General features: G+C 45.9%; 2 long non-coding RNA genes across 3 annotated transcripts; one reads left to right on the top strand and one right to left on the bottom strand.

Moving 5' to 3' along the window:
- The first annotated feature begins 1 nt into the window (after nt 1).
- On the top strand, nt 2–25,393 carry LOC135297750 (uncharacterized). Its single transcript, XR_010359675.1, has 3 exons — nt 2–121; nt 11,921–11,977; nt 25,265–25,393. It is a non-coding gene; the product is annotated as an uncharacterized LOC135297750 (long non-coding RNA).
- On the bottom strand, nt 25,037–27,122 carry LOC135297747 (uncharacterized). 2 transcript variants are annotated; one of them, XR_010359671.1, is made up of 3 exons: nt 26,581–27,122; nt 25,816–25,937; nt 25,037–25,296 (listed from the first exon to the last, which is right to left on the bottom strand). It is a non-coding gene; the product is annotated as an uncharacterized LOC135297747 (long non-coding RNA). The 2 variants fall into 2 exon arrangements; XR_010359672.1 differs by lacking the exon at nt 25,037–25,296 and having other exon boundaries at nt 25,786–25,937; nt 26,542–27,122.
- Between the last annotated feature and the right edge of the window lie 207 nt (nt 27,123–27,329).

Here is a 27,329-nt window from a genome sequence, read left to right as displayed (position 1 = left end):
CCACAGATGGATGTGAGGAATTGTGGCTGTAAGAGCCTGGTGGAGCCTGAAAAGGAATCGACAATTCCTACTGTCATTTTAGGGGGCTCTTTCCTCCTCCCAGCACAGCCTTGGCAGAGAGGTGAGCAGGGGGCCTGTGTGAACTGGGGGTCTCTGCTGCACGCTGGTCCATGTGGGAGCAAAGTGGAGTGTCAGAAGCACTGGAAACTCGGTCAGAATGTGTCAAGGCTCAAAACTGGAAGGCTTGATGAGGAAGAAGAGGAGGGATTGTCATCTGGTTAAATTGAGAAATATTGGGGAAGAAATATTACTCAGGTACAAGACTACATCTTCTTACTTTTTAATAACTGCTTAGTGAAAAAGCACTTCCAAGGTATTGAAAGGGAAAGAAAAAGAGATCCTAATGTAAAAATATATGCCTTTGCTATAGAATTCCACTCAGACCTAAGAGAGATGTTTCTGAGTGGAGTCGGGTGTGATTCACATAACATTTTGCCATCCCCTGGGGAATGTCATCTCCTTCTGATGTCTCCATTTGCAGGAAAGGCTTCATTGCAGGTGCAGCTCGAGGCTCCCACACCAAAGGGCTGCGCTCGCTTTCAGACCCTGACGTGCTCTTGCTCTGTGAGATACAGCAGCACATTTTCTCTAATCCTTGCCCTGGCACCTGCTCCAGCACATGTTTTTCCTTATCCCTGCTCATGATAGCCCCTGCTCACATGCTGTGTGTTACAGAGGAGCTGTTGCCTCCCGGGTGCTGGTCAGCCCATGGTGGGGATGCTGCTTCCTCAACACTGAACCCCTGGGGAGGCCACAGGATGCTGTCCCTGTCCCTAATGCAAATCATGTGTTCCACTGCTGGGAAAACTGTGGGAAGAGAGGCTCCAGCTCCTGTCTGAGGTGTGTCCTCAGAGAGGCTAACGAAGGATTCTGTTACATTGAAAAAAGCTTTTCCAGGATGAAACATTATTTTCAGATGACCCTGATTAATTTTTTTCCCCTCCTCTTACTATTTTGAACAAAATCGTCACAATGTCTCTCTGAAATGGGAATACATTTATCAAGATGCTGTTAGAAAAAAGGAAACATCTTGGAAAATCACCTTAAGTGTTGCTAAGATGCACTTAATTTCTGAATGAGCATGGAGCCATTTTCACAGAAATCCTTGTCCAGCGTGTAGTTTGGGAGTTCAAAAGCGACAGAGCCAGTGAGACACAAATGCCAGAGGAGATAAAGACAACCCTTCCTTGCACAAATCCCTTGGGAGAGCAGGTGACACAGATACCACAGGAGTTCAGCCTTTACACAAAGCAAAGTGTAGTACCAAGCAGAGGCCTGAAACTTTGAAGCCTGGATAGCAGTCCACAACAGAGCCCTCCCACCCTGGGGAGAGGTTTATGTCTTTCTCAGGGATGCCATAAAACAGGATCATCCATCATCTCTCAAAGTCTCTCTCTGGATCCAGAAATAGGTTTTGGGCTCAACTCTGCATAATTCATTGTTATTGTGGAGTAGTCCTGTAAACCAAAATACATTCTCTTGGGGATTTTTAAAGTTTGTGCAGGTTTTGGTGGCGTTACAGGAAGAACATTTGAGCTTCTGTGGGAGGGAACCCAGAGCACCACCAACCAAAAAAAGAAAAAAAAAAAGAAAGCCCTTGTGGTTATTAATCAGAATTTTATATACTTTTCAATTCTCCTCTCCAGGACCGGTTCCAGTGCACAATAATTAAAAAGGAGCCCGTGCCGAGTGCGGTGCGCCCCCGCCCGTGGAGCGGTGCCTGGCTGATCCCATTGTCTGCGCCCTGAATGCCGAGCCCGCAGTTAATAATTAGTGAGCAGCGCTTAAATGGAACGGCACAGCCGATCCCCTGGCAGGCTGGCAGAGGCGGCGGCTGAGCCAGCCAGGACTTTGTCATCTTGGCAGGGAGCAGGGCAGCTCGCTGCCATCCCGCAGCCAACGCGCCGGGCAGGGGACCTGGCACCGCGCTCAGCCGCGCAAAAAGTGCGGGCAGGTTGGGAAGGGAAAGGGGTTTGCCATCTTCTGTAGGGGGAAAAAAAAAAAAAGGGAAAAAGGGTCTCTTTTTTGGTATATGGAGGTTTCCTGGAGATGCCTCTCAGGTTCATATTTATTGTTTATTGCCCGTAAAACTGTGTTTCTATGCTTCACAAAGCCATCATTTCGATGTAGTCTGCCTAGCCTGAAATGATAAATGAAAGCAATGAAGGGAGAGGAAGGGTGTTCTGGTGATTAAAACTCTGGATTTGACTTGAGAAAGTAGTTTTCAGCTCCATCTCTGCCACAAACTTTGAGGTGACTTTTGACCAGTCGTTTAATCTCCTTGGGCTTATGAGGCCTGGGGAGAACAGGGATTTCTCCCTTTTAAATTTTTTTTGTGGGTGCTTTTATTTCCCTTGTCTGGCTTAGGCTGTGCAAGTCTTTCCATTGGGAATCCTTTTTACTATGTAAAACGTGGCCAAAATGGGGTGCCAGTGTAATTTAAACTCCTGTTCCCGGTATTTTAACAATGCATTCATGGATATACAGAGGGAAAGTAGTACAGTAATTAGAAAGGATGTGAATGGTGAGAGTGTGAACAGTGGCGAACCTCAGAGAGATCCTTTCCTGACTGGAGCAGGTTTATTTCCCTCAGTGGTGATTGAAATTAATATGGGCTCTTATTTTATGGAGGTACTCGTAAACTGGAGGAAGTGTGATGGCCTGTAGATGTAAAAGGTCAGAGTAAATGATCTAACAGTCCTTTTTAGCCTTAAAACTATGAAGGAAAATGAAGACTTAAAAAAAATTATTCTTTTTCCGCAGTTAGACAGGAAATGGAGATGGGATGGCAAATCTAACCCCCAGGCTTGGACACTGCCTATCCCTTTGCTCATTCCTGTGCTGGTAGGTTTCCAGTGGGGCTGGATGTCCCAGAGGGTCGCTGAGCCACCTCCCTAAAGGGTGCCTGAAAGGCAGTTGAAAAAACCCTATTGTCAGGAGGCTTTAATTCACTGTTACAGGTGATCACCTCTCCGTTGGAAGTGTAAGGGTCCATAAATCAAGAAATGGTTGAAAACTTCTGCTCTGGTCTTTGCCAGCTGTTAAAGACAGCTCACGTCAGCCACATTTATGTGCCCATCCTGACTCCCTGTGCCTGCTCCTATTGCTGAACGGGGCACTTCTTGACACCACTGTCAGACCAGCCTGTGGCCCTCTTTTAATTTTCCCTTTTTCGACTTACCCTGCAATTAAATACCCCCAAAGTGACAAACACACAAAGAGCTTAATCCACAGCCCTGTTGCACACCAGACACAAGGGTGCACCTTGGTGGGAGGCTTTCCAGACAAAGGCACATAATTGCTCATCAGGGCCATTGTTTTTGCTGCACGTGTGGTCTGGATCAAGGGCTTGGCATGCACTCAGCAGTGCAGTGATTCCCTTGGGGTTTGGAGGTTCCAAACTCGGACCAGCAGCCTTCTTGTGGCCATTTCCTTTACCATCTCCAGGCAGGGAAGGGCATGCCATGAGCAATTCACACTGTGAGGGTGACATTACAACCCCCAGTGTCACCGTCTTCTTGTCAGGATGGAGGTACCTGGACAGGGACCTCTCCTTTCCCAAGCCCTATCCAGGTAGGGTCCCAATCCACAGGCCATGCAGGATCATTGTGCTCCGTGGAGCTCTGCTATAAATTTGTCTAATGGTGTTTACAATCCATTTGTATTCCTGGCCTCTTCTACCTGCTGTGCGCTAAGTTGCATAATTTAGTTATTCTTTGTAAAATGTTTCTTATGGGCTGTTTTAACCCTGCTGCCTCATAATTGGGTGTGCCCTGGTTCTTGTGCTGTGAGAAATAATGACTACTTCTTTTCTGTTTGCTTTCCCTATACTGGTCATGATTTTATAGACTTTATTGTGTGTTGTCTGATTTTCCTCTATCATTTTGTAGCTTGAAGGGCCACATTTTTTACAGAAGTCAGCACAATGGGAGATAAGTAGAGGATTTGGTGGGTTATTGCAGACCTTGAAATGTAGAAGAAAAATTGATCATCAGCTGAACAAAGCATTAAATGTTAGACTTTTTATTAAAAAAAGAGTTTTAAAACCCCAAACCTTTGAAAGACCAGTTTGACGTTCGACATTAGTTCCATTTCAATATTGAATCCTTTTGTTTTTATGCAAGCTGACAACTAAATGTCAGAGTCCAAGAGATTTTATACAAAAGGCTTGAGACATTTTTGGTTTGAGAGTTACAAAATGTTTGCATAGTCCTCTGCAATTTTCCTCCCTAACCTGCCCATTCTGTCCAATAAAAATCTCAGCAAATCTGCAGCTTCCTCACCCAAAAGACCTGGTTTTACCCAGGTAGGAAGAGAAGCTGGCTTGAAAAACATAGCCTAAAACACACATATTAGACTGAATATAAAAACTCTCCCAACACAGATTTGTCAAAGGTCTCGTGCCAGGCAGATTTCCCATGGATTTTACCTCATGTGTGCTAAACACTCCACCAAACAAAGCCCATCCAGAAACGTGAACTCAAGAGCTGTTTAACACCGTAGATTTTCCCCTTGTACAACAATTATGGAAACAGGCTCGCTAATTGACATCGGATGCGACACTGTGAATATGTGAATGGTGTTCAATAGCCATCATAATTCCTCATTTTACTGCTTTTGGTGGCGTAGCCAGTGGTTGTGTGTAGTAGGAGAGAATACAAAACACGCCGTTCCAGCGCCAAACTACCTGAAGATTATTGCTTTTCCCTGCTGGCCAAGTGCGCCTGGATTTTCTCACCTTTTCAAGCTCAGGTCTTTGTTCCTTTATTTATGTTTTATAAGAGGAAGAAACTAATTAATCTCTTTCCCGAAGAAATGCAGGTGTGTGCTTGTTCCCACCTGAATTTTGCTGAGGGTGAATTCCTCACTGCTGCGGTTAGAGTCCTTGGAAATGAATGGAAATGGATTTGCCTGCTCCTGGTGTCTGCTGGAGCTGGGCTGGCTGGATGGCTGGCCTGAGGTCCTCCTGGGGACCCAAGAGGCTAAAACTTATTGGTGAGAGGTTTGTCCCTTGTCTGCCTGCCAGACCCATGGGTGCTGGGAAGATTCATTGTCCACAGCACAAATATTGTCCAGGATAGTTTGATGGTTGCCTGTGATTGCACATGAGAGTTCCAGCTAATCTAAGCAAGCTTTTGTTTCCTTCCCATCCTGGTAGCGTGGGATTCAGTCTTAGTCTCTCTATTCTGAGTCTGCCTAAAAACTGATTTTTAGTCATAAAAGGAGGAATTCATTTAAAAATTGATTCAACCCAAATATATAGACTTTGCTTGAAATATTCAATATCCAGTAGGAAATCCCTTGTATTGTATGCTGGGTTTATTTAGAGTAAATCTAGGAAGATCAAGACACATTTTAATATACAAATTACATTTGTTTTTAAGCTACAGTATTCTATCTGGACTCAGCCTGCTTCCATTCTTTTAAACATTAATCTTGCTTTTTGCCCCTAATCCTTTCTTTGCTGCAATGAGCTTTCACTATGTGTGTGTGGGGAGGGAAAGCCCTATTAGATTATAACATTTTATGAGTTGTCAACGATATAATGACATTAGCCACCTGACTGAGAAAGTAAAAACCTTTGTGGTGTCACATAACAGGTTAGAATGGGCTGGTAAGCCCTTGTGAAATAAACAGGGTAAAAAAAAAAAATCCCCCAAACTGTGTATTTAAATGGGTGGCTCTAACCCCTCCCTGCTTATTAGACCACCGAGAGCACATTAAATATTTTATATGTATATATCTTTCTGCTGCTCCAAAATAGATAGAGATAGGCACACACACATCAGTACATGCACACAGGCATAGACACACAAGTCTTTCAAAATCAGAAAGGTCTCAAATTTAATTGGAATGGAAAATGCTAACTAATTGGCATCCAAATTTGATTTACTGTAGAAACCTCATATTTGTTTGAAACACAACACTGTGTCTTGGAACACAAGCCCAGTCCTTCAAAAATCATACATGAGAACTGTGGAAGAATCAATTAAAGTTGATTTGGCAGATCTGCTTTTGACAAATATAAAGAAATCTCTGATTAGGCTGAGAAGAAAAGAATCCCTCTTTCGTGCTCTCTCTATTCTCTCCCTCTTTAAAGGCAGTAGATGTCAGAAGGGGGTGGGTAGTGATATGCAAAACATGGCCTCCATAACCAAAGTAGCCTGCAAAATTAGGTGTCAGCATGCAAAGCTTATTGATGTATGAATGCGGAAAATGAAAGCCGGCAGTAGACAGACGGGGCTAAAGGTGAGACAGCCACAGTGAAAGCAGCTGTACATCTACGTCAAGGTGTTGCTATATGAGCCTGCTTTTTTCTGGAGGGCCACAGCCTAACAAGCTGTGCCTGGCCATAAAATGATGAAACAATACAATGTAGGCACACACTGTGTGAATACCAAATAAATTGACTCGGGCCCCCCCCACACCCCTTCAAAGTAGGCCTGTGTGTTCATTAATAAATTCATATTCTGAGTTTTCAATAAAAGAAGAAAATGCAGTGTAAACTGGAGTTACTTAGTGACACCCAGCTCATTGCTTTTTATTGTTGCTTGCAGCTACGAAGCCTTCGCTGTGCACTAGTAGAATTTATTACTGTCTGTCTTTGTGGCAAGTTGGCGAAGTGAGCCTTTTGAAGAAAATTGACCCACACTTCATGAATATGATGAAAAATGCCAATAACACTACAAAGACAAAGCTCTTGACATTAGTGTGCAAAGAACTAAGAGACGGTAATGAAAATATTGCAATTACAAATCATATCCCTCCTCCCCGGCCGAGGGGCGCGGGCATCCGGGGGCTGCCGAGGAGCCCCAGGACCCTGCTGGACATGGGCTGGGCTGGAGAATGAGGGGGGGCAGGCACCCCTTCACTGCCTGGCCCCCTCCCCATCCTCCATGCTCTGGAGGAGGGAAGGGGTGAGAGGAGGAAGGCAAGCAAAGTGCTTAATCCAACAAGGATTTCCCTCCTAGAAGGTTGGCCCTCTTCCCTCCGAGCCTGCGCGCAGAGGGAGAGTGGTCTTGTTGCTAAGGCGCAAGATTAGCAGCCGTGGGGTCCAGCTTGTGCCTGCCCTTTGTCCATGCTCCTCCTAGAAGCTCCTGGACATAAACCACTACAAGACTGTGCCTTAATTTCCCACTCTTTAAAATATTTTTCCTTTTTTTTCTTTATGAATGGAGCTTCTCTGACTGGCATCTCATCTAAGCTACCTCATTCTGCTTGTTTGCCTGCACCCATCCACCCTTTTGGTATTCCAGTAACAAGGATAAGTTAAAAATTAGCATTTTACAAGCAGAAAGGTCTGTCTCACGGTCTCTGTCCTGGAAAGAGACAAGAAGAAGGAATGTGACATGCAAAAGTTCTCAATTTAATTCTTAACCTGGTGATACGCAACTTGGTCAGTGAAAATCCATAAGGAGCAAATAGGGTGGGCTTTTTTTTTTCACCCACCCAGCAGCTGATGGAACACTGGAACAAGGAAGCTAGGAGGAAACAAGCTAAAAAAAATTAAAATCAGCAATGAAAGGTTGTTTAGCCCTATGTTGAATATTTGCCACTTTCTGAACTTATCATCAATCAAATTTTCCGTCACCAAGATAAACTGTAAGTGCCAGGTGCTTTGTTTATGCATTCTGCTCTTATATTTATTGTGGAGAGACCTGCTAAAAATCAAATAAAAAGCAAGCATGCTATCTACTAAATTTGGATGTGACAGTCATAGGTAAAATATCTTGCCACGCTGGAATACTGGTGCCTGAACAAATCAGTTGAGCTTTGCTGTTCTCGTGCTCCTCTTCCCCTTTGTAGGGGGTGACACTTGTAAGTGACAGCAAACCACAACTTTTCCTTTGTGATACGTGGCCACTGATGAGAGAGATAATCGTGAAGTCAACCAGAGCAATTCTGCAGGTCTGTATGGACTGATGGACTTAAAATATGAGCTGGAGCTCCCAATACCTGGGAATTGCTCTTCCCTCAGACCTGTGCCACTTGTGGATCCTAGGTGTGATTCCCGATATAGTTTTGAGGTCCAGGTACAGCCCCAAAGCACTCAGACCTCTGAATGCACATCAGGGTTATCCCAGCACCCTGAGCATCTCTTTTCTCATGGTGTGCTGTCATTTTTCTGTCCTGGTCATCTGAGGAGTCACCAGTAGCTGTGTCCCTGGATGGCTGAATCCTTCCATGGAACATCCTCATTAGAGGCACCCAGCAGGAGGAAATGACTGCTTTGAGGAGAACTAAACTGGATGTGATACACTTTTCTGTGTTTTATAAATCACTTAGAGTTTTACAGTAAATTATGAGGACAAAAGAGATTGAAAAGGAAAGTGAGTAAAGAAGCATCCAAACAGCAGGAGCAGCTACTGTATAACAGGTGAAAAAATAGCAAAATGGACTGATTATGTCTGAACATCCATCCTTCTGAAGCAACTGCAGGTTAGAAATCATTGCTTGTGTTATATGGCTTTGAAAACAAGGCTGATGCAGAAAGCTCTGGAGGAAAATATGAGACCACCACATAGATCAGAATGATGCCAGAGTAAAGAAAAAAAAAAAAAAAAACAGAGCCAGAGAGATCCAGCAGATTGTCCAGCTATAAGGAGCAGTGTTGAAATCCAGAGGAAACTTTCATCAAAGGCTGACTTAAGTGCAGGGGTTCAGACCTGACTAAGGAGCAGCTCATTTTCTGTTGCTCCAGAGCAAGACCTGTCCCCCCAGATCAGAGCGAGCGAGCGAATGTTCTCTTGCTCAGCGGAACGAGGCAGTGGCACAGGCTGGCCACAGATGGGGAATCTCACAAGTAACAATGAAGCCATTAGATAACATATTGGAGTGACTCTGCTGAGCAGGCTGAGTGCCTGATCAGAGAAAAAAGAGAGGAAGAGAAAACACCGTGTAATCATACAGCCACTGTGTCCTTCCTTCCTTCCTTCCTTCCTTCCTTCCTTCCTTCCTTCCTTCCTTCCTTCCTTCCTTCCTTCCTTCCTTCCTTCCTTCCTTCCTTCCTTCCTTCCTTCCTTCCTTCCTTCCTTCCTTCCTTCCTTCCTTCCTTCCTTCCCTCCTTCCCTCCTTCCCTCCTTCCCTCCTTCCCTCCTTCCCTCCTTCCCTCCTTCCCTCCTTCCCTCCTTCCCTCCTTCCCTCCTTCCCTCCTTCCCTCCTTCCCTCCTTCCCTCCTTCCCTCCTTCCCTCCTTCCCTCCTTCCCTCCTTCCCTCCTTCCCTCCTTCCCTCCTTCCCTCCTTCCCTCCTTCCCTCCTTCCCTCCTTCCTTCCTTCCTTCCTTCCTTCCTTCCTTCCTTCCTTCCTTCCTTCCTTCCTTCCTTCCTCTTTTTCTTTTTTCTCTCTTCTCTTCTCTTCTCTTCTCTTCTCTTCTCTTCTCTTCTCTTCTCTTCTCTTCTCTTCTCTTCTCTTCTCTTCTCTTCTCTTCTCTTCTCTTCTCTTCTCTTCTCTTCTCTTCTCTTCTCTTCTCGTCTCCGTCTCCGTCTCCGTCTCCGTCTCCGTCTTCTCCTTTTTCTTTCTCTCCATCAACATTAGGCTTCTGCACCTCTTTCCTTTCCAGAGCATTTTGTGGCTTGTCTCTCTGGCAGGTGATGTCCCATTCACAGTAAATACCCTTCCACAGGAAGCTACAGGTTTCATGATGGGACACTCCTCCTTGCTGCTGGGAATATGGACCAGCCCTGTAGTGAGCTGATCCCCCAATCAAAAATGTTTGTTCACTTTATTCCTTGTATTTCACAAAAAGTGCAACCAGGTAATGGGGCAGTTTATTTGGCATGATTGATTATGGGTAATGATGACTGGAAATCCAGCTGTGACACCGCTGGACTTGTCTGCAGGTCAGATATGAGGAGATACATTTTTCAGGTCTTGGCATGTTTAGCATTTTGGGATGAACAATTTATCTACCTGGGTTTATTCTGCTGCTCCCAGAACTGATTGTATATTAGCATGTCTCATGAAAATCATGCGTGACATTACTCTTGCATCTATATATTGAAAATAAATGAAACTGGGGCCAGATAAAAACCCTTTGAAGTCGGTGGAAATGTCTCCCATCAACTTCAATATGAACAGATGCACATAGAAATGCAGGATTGGAAAGGACCTCCTGGGTCACTGAGCCAGTCCTCTGCTGTCCCCTGCACATCCCTTCTCCACTGGTTGTTCCTCTTTAGCCTGTCTAGGGCTGAGGATGTGCTCAGCATAATGCTGGAATGGTTATCCAGGGTGGGATTTCTGCGTTACAGGTAACCAGCGGCTCTGAGCGTTTGATTTGTCAGCTCTTACAGGCGTGAGCAATTCCCAGCGCGTCATCTTAAAATCACAGTCAGGTGGATGAACGCAGGTGTCAGCAAGGCTGGAGGGGGTACAGGGCTATCTGCATTCCCTCTGTGTGTTTGTCACGGCTCTGGATACTCACATCACAGTTTCCAGTAAGTGGCGGATGGGATTCTTCATCCTTGCAGCAAAGAGTGGGGACTGATCGCAACAAAATGAAAGGCCCCCAGTTTTGTGGCAACCTTAAAAGTTGCAGGAAAAGGAAGCCCATGTTCTTTGGGTTCTTTCTTTATTTTTGCACAGTGTTCCAAATGATGAAAGTGAAAAGAAATTATTGAAAGTTAGGACAAGGAAGATTTAATGACATTTTATTCAATGACAATTATTTATAAAGAGAAAATAGAAGAAAGGGCTGGAAAGGGTTAAAATTAAAAGCTGTTCCTAAAGCCTGCAATAATAATACAATAGACTGGTGGTAGCCACAGGCAGAATTTACTGTCCTTGGTCTAGTGAACCAGTATTAACCCTTCAAGTGTCCATGATGGCTCCGTGCACAGTGTCACTTTCTGCTCCAGTGTATGGATGTATGCTTTCTGTCAGATTGCTCAATTAATTATAATTGTCCTACCTTTAAAGGGATGGCCCTGGGCATACTAGGGGGTGTGGCCCTCATGGGGTTTTATTTCAAGCCATATCCTACTGTCTCCCACTCAGTCAATGAATCTTACTCATCAATATTTAATGACCCAAGTGTACCTTCCTTTTTTTTTTTCCCCTTTAAATTATTCTTCTACACAGCTAGACAGGTGCATTGTCTTCCTGTTACGTTCTGGCAACAGAGAAGATGCTGCCTCACTCTGTGTTAGCATCTAAGGAAGAGGTGGGTTAGAGCCACCCAAAATTTTGAGCAATGGGCATTACAGACCTCCTGTGCTGCCTCTGAGGTGTGACAATAGGTGTCTCACTACAGACTCATTACCCAACAGGTATTCATCAGCTTCAAAGCTGCTTTTACCGGCTCTAGCACACGGGGAGAAATCTGTTTTAAGGAACAGGGCAGGAGAGACATCTCAAAGACTGTCCTTATTTTATTCTGTAGTGCCATCTCAGCTGCTCTGAAAGCTACCAGTGACACGTTCTGTGCTGTTCACACCTTGGTATCCTCTTGGACAAGAACCACATCCTGTGTATTATTGATATTTTATGACAAAGCAAAGCAATTTTAAAACATCAGGCCGCCCATCTGCTCTGAACTACTTTTCACAATATTCAAAATAGATGTGTTTCCCTTTTCTGTTTTCATATGAGGGAAATGCAGACCACAGTTAGGTTATGAGACTGGGGGCCAGGAATTTTTCTACTTTTAATCCTGTCTCTGACATTGATTCCTTCATTAGCCTTGGGCAAGTCATTTCACTTGGATATATTCGAATCACCACATCTATAAAATGGAGATGCAGTGAGGTGTCATGGAGATTTATTAGGCTGTGTCTGCAGCATACTTTGAAGAAGTCAAACCTTATACACCTGTTAATGAATGGAATTTTAAAATATGAATGAAAACATTTTCTCGTTTCAGAAGCCCAAGTTCTGAAGGAGTGTCCCAGAGACCCGTGACTCCTCTCGCAGTCAGCAGGTAGGATTTTACACTCACTGCATAAACTCATCCAAGAAAAATTACCTGGAACTTAATATTGTGGCAGCACCATGACCAGACAGCTTCCTGGTCAGAAATGTGTCATTATTCCTGGGTATCTTATTGTTCCTGAGAAATGAAAAAAAGCAGTTTTTACAGTTAAAAAGTCTCCAGGAGTGGTTTAGGGAGTTGGTGCTCTGGGACTGGAAGACATACAGGGAAATTAGATTCCTGCATAATTTGATCACTAAGGAGTAAAACGCTAGGCTTGCATGAGTGCTTTGCTACCAGCCTGAGTGAAGCCAAGATCTCATCCAAGTGTCAGGTAAGCTTCAGTGGGAGACTTGGAAGATTCACGAGGACTTGGAGCCTTTCCCGGCAGCGTGGTCTGGTGAAAGTCAGTCATTAGCAGAAGTGTTTTTAGCCTGAACAGGAGCTTGTGAGATGAGCTGGTCCCATTCTGCAGTGCCTGCATTGACTCAAAAGCTTTGGCGTGGGCAGAAAGGCATGAGAAGGGATGCGTGGCCCTGTCTGCCTCACCACACACCTGGGGATGAGGCACAGCTCAGCTTTGGCACCGGCCAGACCCGAAACAAGCCCCTGCCACAGTCACATTGCGTTTACTCACGCCGGACTTTCTGCAGACAAGAATAAATCCCCTCCATGAGTAACCTGTGCATGACTCACCAGCTGCAGCCCAGCCAGGCCTGGAGGAGCTGTGGGAAGCTGTGGTGCACTGAGGCGTGGCTGAGACGAGCACTGACCCCTCACAGCAGCCAGCGGGGCTCTCGCAGAAACTCGGGGCACGAGGTGGTTTCTGCAGAGCTGGGGCAGTGAGGGCACAGCGTGCTCCCCAGCCCTGCTGCTGCCCCCTGCCCAGCCACTTCCCTCAGCCCCCCAGGCTGCTAGCTACCACCCCATCATTGCTGCTGGCTTCCCAGCATCCCTGCACAAAGCAGTGCTGCAGGGGTTTTGGGGAAACCTCATGGAGCAAAGTGGTGGTGGTGTAGGAATGGGAGCAGGTGATAGGAGCTCAGGCTGACGAGAGGAAGACACCTCTCTTAGGGAACTGGGGTGTAAATGTGTTATGAGGAGATTGAGCAGCAACAGGAAGGGTGAGTCTCCTGCAGAAGATAAAGTAAGCCCCAAAAGTCATGGTGCCATGATAAGATCGAGTTCATTTCAGTCACCCAAAGCAGTCAGAATTAAGCCCTGTCCAGGCATATCTAACACAGAGCTCAGCTGTGGCTGTTTCTTATGAGGAAAGCTGACAACTTGCTCCTCTCCAGCCCCTGCTTAACTTCACAGCCATAACCAAACCCATTGTTTCTGCTAACATGTAATATTACAAAAAAGGATGTTTAAAAAGTCAAGAATTTCCCTGCATGGTCTAGTTGCAACACAATTTTAAAGCCTGTGCTCAGGCCTTGCTGCTCTGTGAGCAGAAAGCAGCTGGGAGTGTTTCAGAGGGAGCTTGCTTAGCCCTGGGGGAATGGGTGAAGAGGGTGTTTCTGTGACTTGTTTGCAAACCCCTGTGGCTGTTTTGAGGAGAGGCTCCTGGGATTTTACACAGTCATGTACATCCCTTCTGACTCGGAAAGATGGCTTCTGTCCAGGGTTTGGCAAAAAAAAAAAAAAAAAAAAAGAAAAAGAAAAAAAGAAAGGAGGGGCCCCCTTCAAAGGCTGAGTTTTGCTGGTTTAGAAATAAAATGTGGTTAATGAAACCACCATTCACCACCCTCTTTGCAGTGCTCCTCTGCCCATTCCAACATTAAGTAAGGAAAATAAGGAATGAACGCAAATGCATCCACGTTTGTTGTGGGCAGACCCATGGTAATAAGAGAGCCTTGGGCTCCAGAGGCACCTGGAAGTGCGGATAAGATCAGATCAGGTCAAAGAGGGAGCCTGGCAGCCGTGGTCCTGCTGTGTGGAACATGGTGAACCACAGCCCAGCCTGCCAGGAGCAGGTGCCACCGGCCTCTCTTCACTCTGCACCCTGCCAGCGAGGGGCTGGGTCCTTTCCCTGAGAGACCACGGGCTGCAGAGGAGGGAAATCAAAGAAAAGTGAAGTGATTTCCACTTTCATCAGTATCCCCAAGTTGCTGCGTGCTCGCTGAGCTTCAGGCTGTTTGGTTTTCTCCTTCTGAAGCTGACAGTGTCATTTCCACACTGGAAGCCTGTTTCACCGTGTTTCTGGCAAACCCCTTTGGTTAGACTTGTTTCACCACATCGCGATCTCTTTTTATAGCCTGCATCTGCCAGGAAAGCTCTGTCATTCATTGTGCTCCTCTCTGCCGTGTTCGTTTCCAGCTGGGCCCAAAATGCCCTTGTGCTTCTGAAGCAATGCAAAGCCTCCTGGCTCGGTGGCCAGAGCAGGAGGGATGGAGGGAGTTTAGTCCTTACACCACTGGATATAAGTGGTGTTCAGAAGTGGGGGAGAGGAGGAAAAAGAAGGTCCCAGCTGTGGGCTTCCACTCCCCTCCTCAGTGACATCCTTCAAGAGGTAGCTGCCCCAGGCACCTCCAAGTTTACTTGTGTGGCTCATTCTGGTGGAGAGGAGCTTTTCCCCAGAAGAAATTCCATATTTGTGACTTTCAGGGATGCATTTTTCCTCCCTTTCCCTGTTACTTGTCTTGTTATGGATGAGAATTGTGTTGGTGTGAGCCACTGTGTTTAAACCTGGGACAGAACTGGAGCACTGCTGTGTTTTGGCCACTGGATTTCTATAGCCACAGTGGAAACGTACCAGAAATATGTATTAATACATATAAAGTTGTTTAATTGCTGTTCTGTTGGCAAGGTGGCAGACGTATCCATTGCAGAATTCATGGATACTTTGTACAAGGCCAAAAGCCGGGACAAAAGTCCTTTTGACCATGGTTTTGCTACAATCTCTCTTGGACCATGTTTGACAAAAGGCTTTCTTGAAGTTCTTTGAAGAAAGTTTATTTTTCAGCAAACTTGTTTGGGGTGAATCTGGGATGGCTGGAGATGCAGGTAGAAATTTGAGGGTTTGTGTAACATCTGCTCAAAGTCACATCAGGGCTGTGCTTGCTGCTCACTTAAAGAGCTGAAACCATTTTGTAGGCACAGACCATCTCCATTTTCCAGAAACTTGGGCACAGATGGACCAAGGTGAGAACTTAATATGTGAGCAACAGTTGTATTCTAGTTGCTTGCTAGGGGTGGATTTGGATTCCTGATTTCAAGTATCCATTTTTGACATTTTTGCTATCCTGTGACTGCCTTGAAAGCAATGAGCAAATTCCCTTTGGCCTCAGTGGGCTCCAGAAGAGAATTCACACTGAGATAGAGGAAAGGCAGATGTGGGAGCCAGATCTCTGCTCTTCACCACCAGAGCCCATCTCACTCCTCTGTATCTCGCTTGTACAGAGACAAATCAAAATTCAGGGACTTGTGCCACACTCTCTTCATAATGCATGTGTACAAATATTTGCATGCAGCAGCGGTTCAAAGAAGCCTGGAGATAGTATCTTAACTGTGGTGCTTTCCCAGACCATTGCTGTGCTTTGCCTTTGTGAATAAAGGCAGTAGTGTCTGCAGTCAGGAGATCTCTCATATAGATTTAATCTGGCTGTTTTCCTCCCTAGGGAGCAGAGTTGAGGATAGCGAAGTTCAAGGTAGCGTGTGTTTGAGTTTTGCAAGCAGAATAGACATGGAAATTTGAAGCCTAAATTGCACATTCCAGCCTTCTTATGGAAATGGCAAGCAAAGAGGAAGCAGAGCCTTTGGTACTGATCATGTGCCAGTTTTTAAATGCCAATACAGATCCAGAGAGTTTATTTCCAAACACCCCGTGTGTGTATGGGCACACAGGCACAGGCACTGGTATGGATGCACACCTATGTGTGATGTTTATAAACAGGGCCCCACCCCTCTCTGCTTCTAGATCCCATTGATGATTGCTTTATTCATCTCGTGGCAGACCCATTTAAATGAAAATACATTCCCTGTTCCCTTGCTACCATAAATTCCGTGCTATGGGGAAGCAGCAGAGTGCTCTAGCTGTACCTCCATGCAGAAATGCCCTGTTGAGGAGAGGAGTATTATACAGGGAACAATTGACAGCCCTTCACTTCAGTGGGTACATTTCTCTGTACAGCTGCATCACCACTAATGATAAATGAGTAATGTTTGATAGCTGGCTCCGTTGCCTGACAGCTACAGTTTTGGCCAGAGGGCCACGACAGGCTTTAGACTTCTGTTCAAAATGAGTTAAACATATTAGGTATTACGAAGCCACAGAAGCCTCGAGAATGAGTGCTGAAATGAGTTATCAAGGTATGCTCCTGGGTACACAACTTGCAAAGCAGATGTCATTCTAATAATGTGTGATATAGAACATGTCTGGCCTAAACCCTGCTGGATGAAATATGAAGCCCCGTTGGTGATATTTAATACCATTTTATGAGGTGCCATCTTATAAAGACAATGCCCGCCTTATGTGGAATGCTTAAGGTATTTTGCCAAAGGCACTGGGAGGTATCTGAACTAAGTAGAATTTTTATTATTTTATAAGCCTTTACTTTGTAATATTTCTGTTTCTACATTATTGTGGTACTAGCTGCACTAACCCTTTGTCTAGTGAACTTCATGAGCGGTTTGCTGATAGATTGACTGATAGCCACAGCTGCCTGCAAAGGCCAGCTCCTACCTAAATATATTCCTAGCAAAAAAACAGAGTAAAGCAGAAAGCAGACTTCAAAAGGAAATAAAGCTTTACAGGAGGCACTCTTGGAAAAGAGGTCCTTGAAGCTATGAGATACAGAGGTTTCAGTGTTTATTAAGAGAGTAAGGCCTGGCAAGGTTGTGAGTTTGTGTATTACAGCTGCAACATTCATTTTGTCTCGAATTCCTGTTGTAAACTTTGACTTCCTGTTGAGGTTTCTGGGTCCCTTTGCTGGTATCCCAAGGACATACCTCGAGTCGCCTCGTTTCGGGAATACGACGAGTGTTTTCACTCTCCAGTTCTCTCTTTATTTACATATTTTCATTTAAGGCTGCTTTTGTGGAACCAAATTGCCTCCTAGTTCAGGTCTGTTGGAAAGCAGAGGCAGAGTGAGTGCAAGCGGTTATTGTGAGCAAATTAGGTATCTCCTCCCTGGGCTGAAAAGCCCGTGCTGACAGCACCGTGGAGCTAAAGACACCAGAGGGGGTGATACTTACATTTCAGTGATGCTGAGTCAGTGCAAATGGGCTCTGTGCTCAGAGCCCATCACCACTGCCAGAGGATCCGGTCCACTGCAGCAAGGGAGCAGTTTTCTTATCTCAATCCTACATCGTTCTGTACCTCACAGTTCTTGTAGTCTTCCATGCTCGTCTGTTTTGCCTCTCCTGAGAAGATAGTGCCCATGACCTAGAAAGCAGCCACTTCCCAGAGCACTCACCAGGGAAGGCTGATGCATCCTGGCTTTTGCTTGGTGGCTGGATCCAGCAGGGTGTCTCTTGCAGGGCACACCAGGGACCCCAGTTCTGCTCCCTGCAGGGTCTCCTGCTCAGCCATGACCCGACTTGATGAACCTCACAGAGCCAGGTCCTTGTGACTCTTTCTGCTGATTTGCTTGTCTGAATAGACATCAGCACTAAAGAAATTACTCAGCTCGGTGTGTCAGTGACCACCACATAGAATTTCCAGTTAGAAAGACATCCCTGAGCTAAAATATGTGGCAGTCCTTGCTCTTAATCCTAATGCTCTCCTTCTGCCTCCCCAGGTAAGTGATCTCTCAATGTGTGGTCATGCAGCCTGATGCAAGGAGGTGTTAGGTTAATTCCCTTTGATAAAACCCTACTAACTTTTTTTTTGCCCTTGAAAAACTTGCTTTCCCTTCCTAATGCATCATCCTGGAAGCCCAAGGTTCACAGATATTCAGATTCATCTTCCTTTATACCATAAACATGCCAGATATATATAATCCATTTGGACACTGGCAAGTGATGACTATCAGAGGCAGAATGGGTACTGAGGGGCCCATAGTTATACAGTAACATCAGCTTGGCAGCAGCTCATCCATCGTGCTGGATGATCTGTCCATCTCCCTGCCTATGGCTTGTAGCACATAAAATACAGAGGAAAAGTCAGACCAAATATTCTACGAGCGACGCTCGTCTCATCTCAGCCCGGCTCTTTCCAGCCTCAGTCTTAAATGCACTCGTGGACCAACTGTCTGGTCGAGATGCTGCTTTTGGAAAGAAACATGTCTTAGAAATTCCTGAAAGTCGCTGCTCAGTGTGTGACATGTCAAGTTGCATCTGCTGTGTCACGAAACATCAGCGCGTTGCGAAGGACCATAATGAAAGGTGACAAGACACGCTGTAAACAGTTTCGGTCGATGTTTTTATTTATCCCAGAGCAAATTTCATGCAATATCACGATCGCGGGGAGAATTCACCTTCTGTTCCATCACTCAGCAAAACTTTTGCCTGTGGTGCTCTGTTGACTGACCCTGAACATTTTGGGTGTGGAGGTCGGTCAGCCTTTAAGCCGAGTTCTCAGGATCACTGCCCCTGCCCCAGCAGGCGTGGTGGTGGGTCTGTGCTCAGCGACCCCAGGGACCCCTGAGGGGTCAGGAATGCTGGGGTGGCATTTCCCCCAGCCTCAGCTGTGTCCCACCACCCACGCGTGTGCCGCATGGGGAATTCCCCCCTGTCTCCCAGCAAACGCGTGGCCGCGCACGGGGCTCCCCGAAAGGAGCTGTGCGGGACGACTCGGGGTTCCCACGACGGGCTGGGGCCCTTCCTGGGGCTGTCTTTGCCTCTCATAAACCCATTTGCAAATCCTCCGTTTGAGATGTACAGGTGGCTCATGTTTATCGAGGTTTTTCTACTTGGAGCTCATTTCCTTAAAATCTGTCCTTATGTTTGCTAAAATCCACACAGTCCCTGTTCCAAGCTGCACGAGGCTTTTAGCTCCTTTTTTCCTCTCAGCATTTTTTGCCTATATTGTTGCAGGAGTCAAATGGGGAAATGCACAGAGCTGGGAGATTAAAGATGTAAATTTTATAAACAGAAATCAAAGGTCCTAAATCCTGAGCAAAGAAAAGCCTACATAAGTATGAACATTAAAAAACATACATAAATAGTACTTCAAGGCTGAATGTGTTAAATTATTCAACAGTTAAGTCATAAGTGTTCTTAAACTTAAGTATAAAAATGCCCTTGACAATATTTCATAGCTGTGCATTTCTTTAAAATATTTAGCATTCTCATTAAAGAGAATGACTTTATTTTATATATTAGTTACACTCCTGCTTGTTAATATGAAGGAATTTAGTAGCAAAGAGCATTCTTATGTATATAAGCCAAAGACAATTTACATATAAAGTTGGACGACTATTCACTTTTTATTTATTCCTGGATCATCTGCATCCACGCAGAGCTATATAGCATTTAAACAAATTTGTTCCTTAATGTGTAGTATTAATATCTCCTGCCCCAAAATATCATTTGCTAATGCCATTGCAGAGACAGGTTCATTCAAAGCTACATGGAAGTTCTTGCCTTTGAAAGACTTAATGAACCTTACATTTTTGGTATACTGCACAGTGTAATGCCTATTACATATTCATTGCCAGAATGGAAGATTTCCTTTAACTCTGAGCTTCCTGGTCTAGTTCACTGTAAAACATTGTCAAAAGTCACAAGAGACTTTCACTGAAAATTGTGACTCTTGATAGCAGGATGTAATGGGGAGGTTTAGAATAGAAGAACCAGTGGTATATGGGCCCAGGGGGAATCGTTCTGACAGACAAATGGATGGATAATACAGTTTTTGACATAATGGGATGAAAAAGTTTATGCCAGAAAGAACTGAATTAAAGTTATTACTTTGAGGAAATTTTGAAGTTCTCAAGACCAGCGGTATTACCTGCGTGCGTTTCATTTTACTGCATCTCTGCATAACAGGTTTTTAAACAGGCTTGGTTTTGAATTGATTTGTAAGCTTACTCACAAATCTGCAATCAAAATTGTAGCTACTTTTCTGGAAGTAACCCCAGTAATGTCACTTTACAGGGGGTTGTTTTGGGAGCAGGATTTTTTGAACTCTCCGGTTTTTGCAAGTCCTGCATCATCCGTTTGCCTCTAAGCTCCCTTTTGTAAGGACAGCAAAACAAAAAAGGCTATTATTCTGCATTTTCCCCTGGAATAGTAGGAGGTTGCACAGAGCTATGTTATTTTGTATAAATTTCTTTTTCTCAGTGCTTTGTGAACTTTGGAAATTCACAGCTCTGAGGTTCCCGAGCCCTGGTGAGACACAGAAATCGGCTGATATACACAAACCATCACAACTGCAAGGTCTTAGTTAATCGAGGCCATTAAAAAAAAAAAAAAAAAAAAAGGGGGCACTGTACGTTTTTCTACTTGTTATTTTTAGGTGCTGGTGGGGCAGGGCTGCCAGTCAGACACGTTTCTGAGGGGTGCTGTGTGCACGTGTGCACCCAAGGGTTTGACCGCAGGTCTCTGGAGAGGGGACGGTGCAATAACAGCCGCTGCTCCCCGAAGCCTCTGCCTGAGCTGTGTCTCATTTTGGCTGGCAGGGACTGAGCCAACGGCTGAAACACAGAAATGAGAGCGGCAGAGAGAGGCCCTCATGATGGCAGAGATGAAAAATGTGTTAGCAGAGAACAATGAAGTGATGGTAAATCTGAGATGTAGGCACCAGTCACCACTTGTACCATGCTGTTGTCAGAAGTGTGTTGAGATATCGGAGAGAGCAGGCTGAGAAAGGGAAGCTAATTATACCACATTATTCACTTCTGCTCATTAGGTGTAGTACAAAGGCCCTGCTTTTTATGTATATATTAAAGTGCTGAGGACTACACGAATAGATAACTTCATGATTCTTTTGTCTCTCTAGTGGGTCAGTCCAGACAGAAAAATTGTGTTTTCACAGACATGCAACTTTCCATCCTGCAGAATTAGGGATTTCCTCCTGCATCACCTCTAACAAACAGAAAAAGACAACTCGCCTCCCTCTTGAAACCCAGGAAGCAAAGCTCCCGTTCCCTGTGACAATTCCTCACCCAGTGCCTGTGTGAGGGTGTGTGGGATGGTTCCCATCTTCTCCCCTCTGCTCAGTGCAGGCACCAGTGTTCATGAAAAAGCCCTTCCTGCTTAATCCCACTTCCCCACATGGCTCCAGGGGCAATTTGACAGCCCCTAACCTTCTCTGTGACTGACATCCATGCCTGTCCCCTCGTGCTGCCACTTGTCCCTCTGCCATCCTGAGGCCACAGATTCCTCTCCAGCTGTGTGTCAGTGAAAGGAATTCAGCTGTTTAATAAACTTTGGGTGGTACATATAACACATTCTGCCTTAGATGTTTCACAATCCTTCTATTGCATTTGGATCTGTAAATGAGCCATTAGGAAAAGACGACGAAGAAGGCAGAGGATAGGTTTATTGTAATTATTTATATATGAGAAATACCTGACTTTCAAAATTCATGGCTCTTTAATGCTCAAGCCACAGAGAACACATTAAATCCAAGAGGAGAGGAACAGCTATTGCTCTTCCACACTGAGGTGAATGAAATCCGATTTGGGCATTGAAACCTACCCTTCTTCACAATGAAAATTGCCTTGCTCTTCTAATTGTGAGCATCACAAAAGTCACTGCTTCAGTGAAATACCCTGCAGCTACACAAAAGGATAGACTGGAGAAGCACACATCTACCAATAAGTGGCACTGAGCATCTACTCCATTTCTCACACAGGTTGGCATATCTCTCAGTGGTCCATCTGGTAGAATTGGATGGCATTTATCAGGAAATAATCCAATTGTGGCATGCCAAAACCTGAACATGAAAAGTACTTGTGCCTAGTGTCAATCATTCACCCTCTGACAGTTCAATAAACATCCTTTCTGTGATGGTTTTCAGGAACACTGACACCCAAAATGCTGGAAACAATGCCAGAGATGGAAATGACAATGCTTCTGTGAAACATCAAAAGGGGCCGACACAACCTGGCATGGATTTTGCCAAGTGTTGCTTAGCAATACATCGTGCTCGTGGGCCACTGGCGTGTCAGGATTAGCTGCGAGGGGAGCGATATTCACACCTTAGCTGAGAACACATCCTCCCCAAACAGAGCAGCACAAGTGCAGCATCAGCAGGAGCAGGGGATGCCACAGCCTCAGTGCACAGCTCCAGGCTTCCCAAAAGCCATCTGCCCTCCCCACTTGTCTTCCTCAAGCGTGGAAAGACGGAGTGCCTCGTCCCAGTGCCGGTGCTGTCCTGTGAGCTTGGAGGGTACAAGGAGGTCTCGTGGCCTTTTTCTTGCAGAGGGGACTAAACTTTGCTGCCAGAAGAATGCAGGCAGAATTTGACCTGGGTTGGGTTGGCCTCTGGGCTCTCACAGTGGTGATAACACACAGGATGAAAGATTGAACCCAGAATTAGGAGGCGAATGACCAGTATGACTCCCAATGAAACGTGAAATAGGAATGGTTATTTTCACAGCAGTAAGAGGATGCAAGGAGCTCTTGGTAACAAAAGAAAAAACTTGTTCCCTTCCCGAATTTCCCAAGCGAGCCCCTCTCCCCCAGCATCTGGATGTGTCTCTGCAGCCACCCCCACCCTATGAGGGACCCTGGAGGGCAAAAGCAGCTTTTCCAGAAAAATGAAGCATGTGCAGAGGCCAGAGGGAAAACGTATTATTTGATATTGCAGGCACCACTTTGCCACTGAGGAGGAAACTGAATCGGGGAAAAGTAAAATAACTTGCCTGAAGCCACCGACAGACCTGGGAACTAAACTCTGGCCTCCTTCATGTGCCAAGTCCTGGAGCAGAGGCTCACGAGGTCTAACCAAATTGCCTTTTATCTTTGTGCCTGGTAAATGGGAGTGGGAGGAACGTCTGCGTATCAAATCAGGGGGTTTTGTCCGTCTCGAAATTCCAGGTTTTCAGATCCAGGAACCAACTGACACCTGGAGCATATAAACTGCCTTTTTGGTGTGGTGAGGACAGACCTGCGGGTCCAAGAACAGACGTGCCAGCCAAGCCTGTCCAAACAGGGATCTGCTGTGAGTCCAGAGCCTGGAGGGAGGCAAATGCCTGGGGAGGCACTTGTGGGGCAGTGCTTGTTTACCACTGCTCCTTTTGGCTCAGGGCAGACTAGTGGTAGGGCTGCAAATTCCATGGAAAAGGTGCTTTCCAACAGAGTGCTCTGAACAGAAATCCTGAGGTGTGCAGATCCTTATATATACTTATGACAGTTTTCCAGGGAGAAGTGCAAGCTAACTCCATCAGTGCCTTTGAGCCTTGACTTGTTAATTGGCATTACTTCTAATTCCCAGCTATATTTTAAGGTATGAACCTAAGGAATTTTAAAGTCATTATGTGGGTGAGGGACTGATAAAAATAAATCCTTCAGGTTTGAAAGTGGCAGAGAGGGAATAAAAGGTGTTAAGAAATCCAGGAGTTTTCAGCCAATTGGTTCAAAAAAGCATCCGGGTGGACTGCAGCTCCTAGAGAAAGGTCACTGATACTACTCTGGATACCTCTTTTTATGAACTTTATGCATCACATAAAATAAATTTAAAGCAGTTTAATTTAACAGTCTAATTAGTCATGGTTTTTTTCATCTTGTCTATTTAACTGTACATGGAACAAAGAGAAAGACACAGGGCCAAATTCAGAGCTGGCACAAATCAGCTCTGCAAGTCCAGGAAGCCATTCCTGCTCATCCAGGACTGAATACAGATGCCTGTGGCCAAATTTGTCCCTGGGGGTAACACCCCTTGTGTCTGGAGGCTTGAATGTGGCTGCCAGGAATTAACTCTCTGCAGAGCAGATCCTTGGGTCTCAGTGTTCAGAGCTCGAGCCAGGCGAGCTGAAACATGGGTTGAACACTCAGCAGAAATGGCTCACAGACTCGACACAAAGTTTGGAACAAAACTCTTCTGCGTGTTGGCCTCCCAGAGATTCTTGCTCACATTTCCCTTCACCTCAGCTGGCTTAATTCACACCCAATTTCGCTTTAAATTTCAGTGCTCATATAATCTCATGATCTCCGGCACGGAGCAGTCACATGAGTGCACCCTCCACTGGGAAAGAGTGTCTCCCCACTGCCTTTGATGTGGTTGCACTGGTTATGCCGCTGTGCTAAGTTGGCCTTGCTCTTCAGCTCATGCACAGAAACCCACAGCGTTAACCAGGCTTTGATGCAGGGATGTAAATCCATCCACGTTTACCAAGGTGAACTTTCCGTGCAGATCTCCATCTCATAAAGTCTTAGGCCAGCTAAAGCCTAGACCCCCAAGTCCATGGTTATGTCGTGGTGTTTGGGAGGGTTGTGATCCCACTGCTGGCTTTCACAAATCATTTTTGAAATGTTCTGGATTCCAGCAGAAATCTGCCTGCCATCAGTGAAGGTGTTTGATTTGCCATGTCCTTTTACAAGAGCACGTGCTGGGACAGGTTGGCATCTGATGCTGGCAGGCACTGGAGAGGCTTGGGAGGAGGCTGAGGTGGCTTAGCCATGTGTCACCCCAACCCTGAGGGACACGAGTCCCTTCCAAATGGCTCTTCCCAAAGTTCCTGCAAGGTATCATTTCCCTAGCCAAAAATAACTACAACAAACAACATGAGCACAATAAAGAAATTCAAATATATCTTAAACCACCTAATAATTAACCACGTTCAATTAGTCTCCGGGGTTTTCTGTGCTGCTGTGTGGTCTCCCTGGAGGCACCCCGGCACCACAGCGGTGAGTTAATGAGTTCTGGTTGTGTCTTGTCCGCACGCTCAGCTGCCCCACCGTGCTCCCCCTCTGGCCTCGTGCTCCTAGGAAGAACACCCACTTCAGAGGACTTTCTCCCTTTTCCTGCTGGAAGCTGATGAAAGGCTGGGTCCTCCCCTGTAGTGCATTTACCAGGGCTCTGCAGGGCTGTGTGAGTTCAGGGCTCAGCAGGGTGCTACCCCATGGCCCTTCCAGGGCATTATGACCAAGCTTGCCTGCTTTGGTTGCAGGGTGAGGGTTCCCATATCTGTCACCTAAAGCCCAGGTCTATCTTTAGACAATGTAGTTTCAAGAGTGTGGCTTAGTTCTCTCTTTGGGGAAGTCTGTAGACATCAGTGCTTCCTGGCATCTGTGTAAGTTACTCCTGTTTCTTCTGAAATCTGGTGTCACCGAACCATCAGGCCTTTTAGCACATCTTTCTCTTAACTTTTATTCATGTTTCATTTGGCTTTTGCACAGCAGCACCACACTCTTCCCAAAGTTTTTTGAAGCTCTGATTCTGTATTTTATCCCTCCTGTCTTCAGGTTCAGCCAGTGTCTGTGCAGACCCTGTGTCTCTACAAGAAATTGCATTTTCCTGTGACACAATCCTGATGGCACTGCAAGAGAGTCCCCAAAGTGAATCATGATGGAAAGGGACCCTCTGGACATGACCAGCACACGGGGCATTAGCCCAGCCTCCAGGTGCACCTCTCTGTTAGGTAATGGAAAATGTTCTCTTATTTCCCATCTGTGTGAACACCTGCGTGACAGGATGAGGCCTGCATCAGCTCCTTCAGCCCTGCTCTGCTGGGGGCTTCCATCTTTAACTTTTCCACTTCCTTGTTGTACCTGGGATATTTTTTTTTTTCTATAATACCACTGGGGTTGGCCCCGCACTGACTTGTGCCCCACTGCTGGACTCATAGCCACAAACTCTCCTTTTCTTCTCAGGGATGGGTCCACCCATACCCAGAGGCACCAGCAGTGGTGCCAGGAGGGCTCAGAGCCAGCACGGCTGGTGCCAGCATTTTGCTTCCCCCACACTCCACATCCCCTCTCCTGTGTCATTTTCTACAGTGGACACTTTAATGCACCATTTTCTGCAGACTCCCAGATCCACTCCTCCTGGCTGGGGGCTGTTTTCTTGCAGTACTTTGCATGAAGCTTCTCACAGTGCTGCTTTCCAGGAATTCTGTTCTGGACACGACGAATTCCTCTGCATGGCAAATTTTAATTGTTTTATCAAGGAATTTTTTTTTTCCCTGAGTTTTCCAACCTCTTTCCCTGGTGTTTTGCCTCAAATCCCTGCCATAATATGTTCCTTCTAATAAGGGATTCCAACCTGACAGTTGCAAGATTGGCACTGCCACCGCACATTACGAAATCTGGAGTTTGCACCGTGTTATCTTTTTCCATGGAAAAATAAGGCACTGGCATATGGCATCTCTCAAGAGAGTGGAGTCTGAGAGTGGGAGGCCAAGAAAGAGGAGGGTAAGAGATTTGGAGGCCAGTAATGGGAGCTGAGAGAAGCCAAAAGTGGGAAGCCCAAAGAATGCAGGCTGAAGGACACCATAATCTGCTCCCTGGCCATGCTCTCGCTGTTTTGTTCCCTATATTTCCTCAGTTTCCCACCCAGTGACTGCAGACCTGCACTTGTGTGTGACCCCCCACACCCGAGGTGAGGGCAGGAACTGCCTCAGCCCGCTCAGTGCAGCTCCAGACTTCAGGCAGGCCCCTTGGCTCCGAGAGGATCATAACCCCTGAGTTGTGTCTAATCAGGCAGCATCTGAGATTAATTGTGAGGGCTTTCCTCTACCCACCCACAGAGATAAATGCAGAGGAGCCAATTTGGTAATTGCCTTGAGTCCTGGTGTGCTTCTGAGTTGTTCCCGGGCCAGGATAAGGTTGGGTGAGGGAATATTTGCAGAGACACGAATGGAGCACTCACTGTGGCCCCAGCTCATAAAGATACCAGGGTGTCTTTAATGGGACAGAGCCAGGGATGTCATAGGTGAACACCATGATGCTATAAATAAGAAATCCCTGTTGTGGCTTTGCTTAGACTCCCTCTTGCCTTCCAACAGCTCTGGAGCCTGCTCTTGGGGTTTCCTACATCTCTCTTGGACCAGAAAGAAGGGGGCAACTATTTTTGCCACCCCCACTGAACTGGCTGTACCTCAGAACTGATATTGTGCTGAGGGCTCAGCTGACAATGCCATCACCCAAAGGTGATGTGCTCATGATTCTGGGTGACCTACAGCTTGACCAGGATGCTGCAGGACACATCTTGCTGTGTCATCCAAGATGTTGCGGTGTAGAGATGAATAAAGGACGGGGCGGGAGAAGATTGGTGCTTTAGGTGCTGTGGGTAGGTAGAGAAGGGAAAAGCAGCCTTGGCACCTGTTAGTGGCCATTAAAAACTCCCATGTTCTGCTAATCTGTGCTCATAAAAAGGCCATCTGCTAATGCTCAAAGGTCATTAAGTTACCAGCCCTGTTTACTCCTCCCGCGCTGCTGGGCCAAGCCTTTCTCAGAAAAGAGGGCTTAAATGGTCATTATGGTGGCGCCTGCTCACCCTGCTGGGTGGCAAAGGTCTCTCAGTATTTTC

This window comes from Passer domesticus, chromosome 3, assembly GCF_036417665.1.
Source record: "Passer domesticus isolate bPasDom1 chromosome 3, bPasDom1.hap1, whole genome shotgun sequence".
NCBI classification, from domain to species: domain Eukaryota; kingdom Metazoa; phylum Chordata; class Aves; order Passeriformes; family Passeridae; genus Passer; species Passer domesticus.
Note: the sequence above shows the minus strand (reverse complement) of the source record. Positions and strands in the feature narration are given on the sequence as shown.